The sequence below is a fragment of the Puntigrus tetrazona genome, unplaced genomic scaffold (genome assembly GCF_018831695.1).
Source record: "Puntigrus tetrazona isolate hp1 unplaced genomic scaffold, ASM1883169v1 S000000001, whole genome shotgun sequence".
Taxonomy (NCBI): Eukaryota; Metazoa; Chordata; class Actinopteri; order Cypriniformes; family Cyprinidae; genus Puntigrus; species Puntigrus tetrazona.
The window spans coordinates 1,124,163-1,131,105 of NW_025047681.1; the positions used below are offsets into that span (position 1 = coordinate 1,124,163).

The 6,943-nt window shown below is 36.9% G+C and overlaps 1 long non-coding RNA gene across 1 annotated transcript; it reads left to right on the plus strand.

The window, feature by feature from the left end:
* The first annotated feature begins 2,677 nt into the window (after positions 1–2,677).
* On the plus strand, positions 2,678–6,106 carry LOC122331487. Its single transcript, XR_006248190.1, has 4 exons — positions 2,678–3,623; positions 4,928–5,023; positions 5,097–5,216; positions 6,080–6,106. It is a non-coding gene; the product is annotated as an uncharacterized LOC122331487 (long non-coding RNA).
* The last annotated feature ends 837 nt before the right edge of the window (positions 6,107–6,943 follow it).

Here is a 6,943-nt window from a genome sequence, read left to right on the forward strand (position 1 = left end):
TCATACCCTCTAAGTTAATTACCAAACTCAGAGATCTTGACATTAACATCACACTGTGTAACTGGGTCATGAACTTCCTGACCAACAGACTTCAGCATGTTAGGTCAGGCCACATCCGCTCCACTACTGTCACTCTCAACACTGCCGTACCACAAGGCTGTGTGCTGAGCCCCTTCCTCTACTCCCTCTTCACCCACGACTGCAGACCTGTGTTTGGATCTAACTCCATCATGAAGTTTGCAGACGATACTACGGTGATCGGTCTCATCAGCAACAACGATGAGACTGCCTACAGGGAGGAGGTCCAGCATCTGGCCACGTGGTGCAAAGACAATAATCTGCTCCTTAACACCACCAAAACCAAGGAGCTCATTGTGGACTTCAGGAAGGTGAGAAGAGGCACACATGATCCCATCCACATCAATGGGATTGCTGTGGAGCCAGTCTCATGCATCAAGTTCCTGGGAACCCACATCACTGAAGATCTGTCCTGGACCACCAACGCCTCCAGCCTGGTCAAGAAGGCTCACCAGCGTCTTTTCTTCCTGAGGAAACTTAAGAAGAATCAGCTGTCCTCAGCCATCCGGGTGAACATCTATCGCTGTACAATAAACTGCATTTCGTTACCTTGTACTTATACATGTGTAATGACAATAAAGTTGAATCTAATCTAATCTAATCTAATAACTTTTGTTACAACCAAGGTCATACAAGGTATGAACATAAATTATGAACATACTTGATCTAAAAAGGCAGAGCGAGATCAGAGTGTCTTAAAACAACTAATGTTAGCAACTCTTCAGCTTCAAAGGATGTCCTGTTACCGGATGTGCCTCCTTCCTCATTTCCTCATCTGCATAGAGAACACAAAGCAGGAGTTAAAATGAGTTACAATTTAAATGTCAGATTTTTGTCAGAAAACATGTCATTCTCAGTGGACCGTGAGAGGTAGATTGTTCTTCACTGAAGAGTTTAATGAGGATACTTCTAAACAACAATCATGAACATTTGGGTGGAAAAATCAATTTGACATATAACCGTGTGTATATGGTGTTTTATACAGAAAGATTTTCTTTCTTAAATGCTAATTAAATGTTTGTTCATGCGAGACCCAGGCCACAGATGGTGGCCCACAGTGAAGCCGACAGAGGTAGGAGCCATGGCCAACGACTCCAGGAGGCCTACCAATGGTGGCAGAGAGCCAGGTTGACCATAAAACGTAATAATTACCATTTTCACTTTATTTCAATGGTTCTTTTTCCTCTACCCTTTTGCTACTTCCTTCCCTAACCCCTAGACAGAAAGTAATGTAAGCAGTACATCATTTTAGAAACATGGTATTGAGAGCAATTAATACATTTTAACACATTGTGTTGACTGTAAATAAAATGTCTCTAAGATATCTACCAACTCTATTTAGAGTGTTAGTAGAATATTAGTAGACTGGTATTGTAAAGGTTAAAATTATACTTGCAAAGTTACTTATCAGTAGAATGTATGTTGGGAGACCATCACAGTAACATAATTAAATAATTCCATTATATATAACAAATGTAATTTACACATTCTATAATTTAGTTCAGGCCATAATTAAAACATGAAAGTACATTCTATATTAGTACTTGATTTAAGCTTGCTGAAATTATAGTTTAAATAATCATAATTTGTGATTTATGCAACTAATTTACTAGGAACTTTTTGTTTTTTCCCAGCACTACATTGTATGAGTAAGTTTTACAAACTGTGACTGAGTGAAATATACTTAAGTATATTTAATTTTACTGGGAATTTTTTTTTTATTGTTTCTAGACTTTTTTTACAATGCAGTTAAATTGTTACTCTCTCTCACAGACCGATTAACATACATGCTCAGGGCAAGTTTTGCAATCCTACCGATGTGTGCAATATGTATATTGAAGTATATTGTAGTATTTTAAGTCGTTGATGTTTTATCATTTACAGTCACCTGACAAGTATTTGCATCAAACCACATAATTTAAATTTTACTAGCTAAACAAACCCCACCTGAAAGATTAAAAAGATTGAAAGCCTTAACCCTTTCGCGCTTTACGATCAAACCGCTGTGATTAAGCGCTTTTGCTGAGCGCTTTACATGATTGCAAATATGCAGTGTTATCAGCCATGTAGTGCTTATTTTAGGTTTCATACATTTAACTACACACAATTACTAGCAAAACCACACATTTGTAGTTAAAATAAAATACACGCTGATGTCTATAGAAACGGCAATAATGGTCCTTATTAATAAAATATGACGGCATGCTTTAATAATAGCTGATACAGATTGTGTAGGCAACTATAAAATTTACTCCTCCCCGGTTTACCGGAGACTCTCACTGTAAACCTGGTTAAACTAAATATTACTTAATTTTTTTTCAACAGGTTTCTTAAGTTTTTTAAGTAAATTCACTTAAAATAGTTAAAATAGTGCAGACTTTTGTCAGTAGTAGCACAACAAAAATAGCAAATAAAACGGTTATGCAAATAATAAAAATAAATAAAATTTACTTGTTACAATTCGCATGCTGAATGATGAAGTCAGTATGTGGCTTCAGCATATACCTTGATTATTTAAGCTTCTGTAACATCCAGCCAGCAGAGGAGCCTCTCCCGAGTACTGACCCGAGCCGCGCCTCTGCTGCTACTTCCGGGTTAGGGCTATTTCTACGCGAAGTATTGCCAGCCTGTCTGCCTTACCAAGCGTTTACCATTGTTCTACTGACTACTATTGGTTATGACCTTTGCTTGCTTCACCGACTCACGACTTCACGGATCATCCTTGTTTGTTACGGTAACCGATTACTACTGAACTTTGATATTGACCATTGCCTCCATTCGACTTTGCCCACGGATTTCCCTTTGTGTATGTTTGCCTTCCGGACTGATATTACTGTTGCCAACCCTTGCTTGTTTTTGACCATCCTCATCTGTGTGTGTGTTTCCAATAAACATCCGCACATGGAATCGCAATCGGCTTCCGCCTCCTCCTTACAGCTTCTCAAGTGGATTATGAAAACATTGAAAGCGTAACGTATCAAAAAATACAATACTATAAAAAATATAACTTGTGCATTATCAACATATTAGTGCACTGCTGCCTCTCACTGCTTCATTAATGTTATTGTTTTTTTGTGGCTACTTGAATATTTTAATTAAGTGTTTTTAAAATCAGTAAGTAAATTGTTTTATTTGCCTTAAGTTTTGGTTACTTAATAAAACCTAGTGAGTATAATAACTAAGTACACCTCCCTAAGTAAGGTAAAATATTGGATTTTACAGTGTTACTTTAACGTGTGTCGGGAGAGAGAATGAATTCAGGTGTATATAAAACATTTCATAAAATATCAAGCATGTTTGTGGATATTAGTAATAAAAAAGGAAAAACTATCAGGATAAACATTTTAACATAACGGTCACCTAAAAAAGCTCCCCCTCTTCATCTAGAATATCTGAAACTTAAGTGTGAAAGGGTTAACTGTGATCGGGTTTCTAAAGGCAGGCTGACATCGGGATTTATTGAGAGGAAATGACTCCATTTTAGATAAGCACTTCAGCTAAACAAACCAAAAGCAAAAGAAAGGTCGAGCGCAAACGTCCTACTGGTAAGTTCATGAAATTCTTAATGTTTCCGCAGTTTTAACAGGTTATAACTTCATACTTCACATTTACAAATACAAATTGATATGATTTTCATAGTAAGAAATTCACAGCTCTAATTATTTTCACAATCTAAACATTTAACAACAGCTTTATAAACTGTAGAAAGCCAGGGTAACCTGAAAGCTTCCAGAGCCACGGTTTGTAGCCTACTGCTAATTTATGCTCATTTAATTTGAACTGTGTGCATCTTAAAGACATCAAACACTTTATTCTTAATAAGAGCTAGGTCTTCAAATGTAAAACTGACTTCACTGTTTTTGTTTTTTTTTATATTTTTAAACAGCGCTTCAAAAAAGTGTACTTTTCTATTTCCTGTATTTGGCCAAAGCGTTCAAGGGACCACGACATACCACTTAGCTGCTGTAATAATACAAAGGCTTAATTTAAATTTTCAATACATTGTATTTTAAAATAAAGGCTTTGTTTGTCTCATGCCATTATCTCACCAGCCCCACAAAAATAGTTATGTTAGTTTTCTTTTTTACTGTCTTTTTTGGTAGTCTAATGAAGACGGACACAGATAGTACTGTAACTACTGTAGTAAAGGTTAATAGTGACCGCTTATCAGATAACGTCTGTCTCAAAGTAACAGAAGACAGATTCTTAATGAAACAGAGAAGTGAATATAAGTATGTAAAGTACATTTATGATATTGATATACGGGAACACCCCAGCTCAAGATAACTATGAAATTGCATCGCTCCTGCCAACGCTGACTGATAAGGGTGGAGAGAATTGTAAACCGTGCACTTAAGCGGCGGATAAAAAGGATAAGAAAGGGTTTAACACAATCCACTGAAGACCCCCTGGCTGTAAGTCATTTAAACATTTTATAACATATATTATAATAACCGAAATATATCTACAAAATATCTCCAAAAAATAGCTAAAAATATTAACGTTGCTTATTAATATTGTATGATTAGTTCATCATTAATTAATTACTTGACTTGTAAACGAATTAGCAAAACAGTACTGAGCCCTTCCACATTTCCTTGGTTAAGGTCAATGTCTAGTTCTAGCCTTCCTTGTTTGCTCTTCCCATGTTTTGGTCTTTGGTTGCGTATTTTTGGATATCTCTCTCGTTTTGCCTTTTGGACCCTCTTTTGACCGTTGCTTGTGTACCTGCATTATCTCTCTGTAGATTCTAAGAATCTATTTAAAACAGACGTTTTAATAACATAACTTCTGCCATATTTTATCTGCTCGTTATAATAGTGCCTAATAGTTATTTATTTTTGGAAAGTGTCTTTACGTCAGACGGCAGCGAGCCAGTGAAAGATGATGGCATCTGCTGAGCAGCATAGAGACACACCGCAAAAAAAACTGAAACAAAACCAAGGTAACAAAGTAAACGATATCAGTAATTAAATCCAAAATAACAACATCAAAATTAATGTTTATTTGTATTCCAGGTGATGCTCGCGCTGGAGTTTCCGTTAATCTGACCGCTCAGACAAGAGCATCTGTAAATTTTCCTGTATTTCACGGAAACACCATCGGATCGCTAACCCTCAGCTACAATGATGGAAAAGGTACCAGCTCAGTACAGTAGCTTTGAGACTTTCTGATTTCCTTATTTGCTGCTCAAGAAACGTTTCTGTAGTAACGTTTGCTTACGTTGTTGAGGCTGAAACCTTCTATACAAGTTAGAATACCTGAAAACTGTGAAGATGCTAACAGATTTTTTCGAATATACTAAACACTAAATAAACAAGCAGCGCTTGCACAGATCTTGACGTGCACACAACATTTACTTTAAAACTCATTTTGTACGTGTGCTGTTAGGATAACATTTCTACACTCATACATGTTCTCTATGGTCACTGAAAATGAAGGAAATGAATGGTGACTCTGTAATACACAACTAAATGTCACGTTTAATTTTCTTGTCATAACGTTCATGTTTTCTGTAACACTTTAGATAAAAAAAAAGCTATTAATACACTATTAATAAAAAAAATCCTCAATAAACATTAAGAATTAAACAGTAAAGAATTACTGCATTAAAATTACTAATAAACAGCCAATACTCTAGTAATAGGCATGCTAATAAGCAGCTAGTTAAAAGTGAGAATTGGTCATTAAAAGTGATGGCGTATTTTCACAAAATCTGTTTTTTACTAAGTGTGACATGTTCCTAAATCAACATCTTTATTGACCCATCAGTGTCATTCATCTATCATTTCCTCTGACTTTAGGTATTACTCATGGATGTGATTAGGTTTAGGTCCAAAGATATAGTCGAAACAAAAATTTATGATTAAAATGTTGTTTCAGAGTCAAAATAGTATCTTAACCTAGGAACATGTTTTTCAACCTGAATTTTCTTTCATGTACAGTGTTTATATATTTTATTCCACATTTTTTAATTCGTTCCTCTTCTCTCTTCCCACAGAGGGAAACAGCTCAGAGACAGAGATGGCAAAAACAAGGTGCAGAATTATCAGTTGTATTCAAAAACACACACACACACACACACACACACACACACACACACACACATAATTTTCAGTTGTGTACTTCAAGGTGTCACACATAGGTATCTACATTATTCTATGGGGTTCTATAGGACTCAGCAATATAGCAGATGCATCTCTATATCTGTGTTCAAACAGCAGCAAAGTACAGTTAATTACGGATGTGATAACCACATTTTATAACCAAACTCCTGGACATTTTCAGGTCTCACAACCGCATTCTCATAGCACAGGCGTTGTGTAAAAGGAACAGGACTGGACAACTAGTTGTCCATCACATTATACACTGTGAGAGAGAGTCGCTTGTGTATTCCGTGTGTGTTTTCAGTAACTGTTCCTTTCAGGAACTATTCCTTTTCAGAAACTGTTCCTTTCACCACTCTCTAAATCTGCTGTAGAATCTGTCCAATGGAAGTGCGCGACGTCAGGGCGGGTGACGTCAGCAATCAGGAAAGTAGAAAGGCACATGCGGCAAAGAAAAGAAAGCTCTTTTCGAGGAAGGAGCATTCAAAGGGCGAGCCTCACGGCTCAGGACTCACGGCTCAGGACTCACAGCTCAGGACTCACGGCTGCAAAGGCAGCGTGGTATGTGAGTTTGTGGTCCTTGCAGTGCGATCTGCATGATGAGGAGATGGAGAAGTGATTGCTATGGCAATGTGGCAGGTCTAAATGAACATTGTTACAGCGCGATTCCGAAGGCTTGCGAGCTATCTGTCTCCTGGTATGGCATTGTCCTTAAAAGCTTCATCCTTGCCTACAAAACCTTTGTGTACAACATCAAT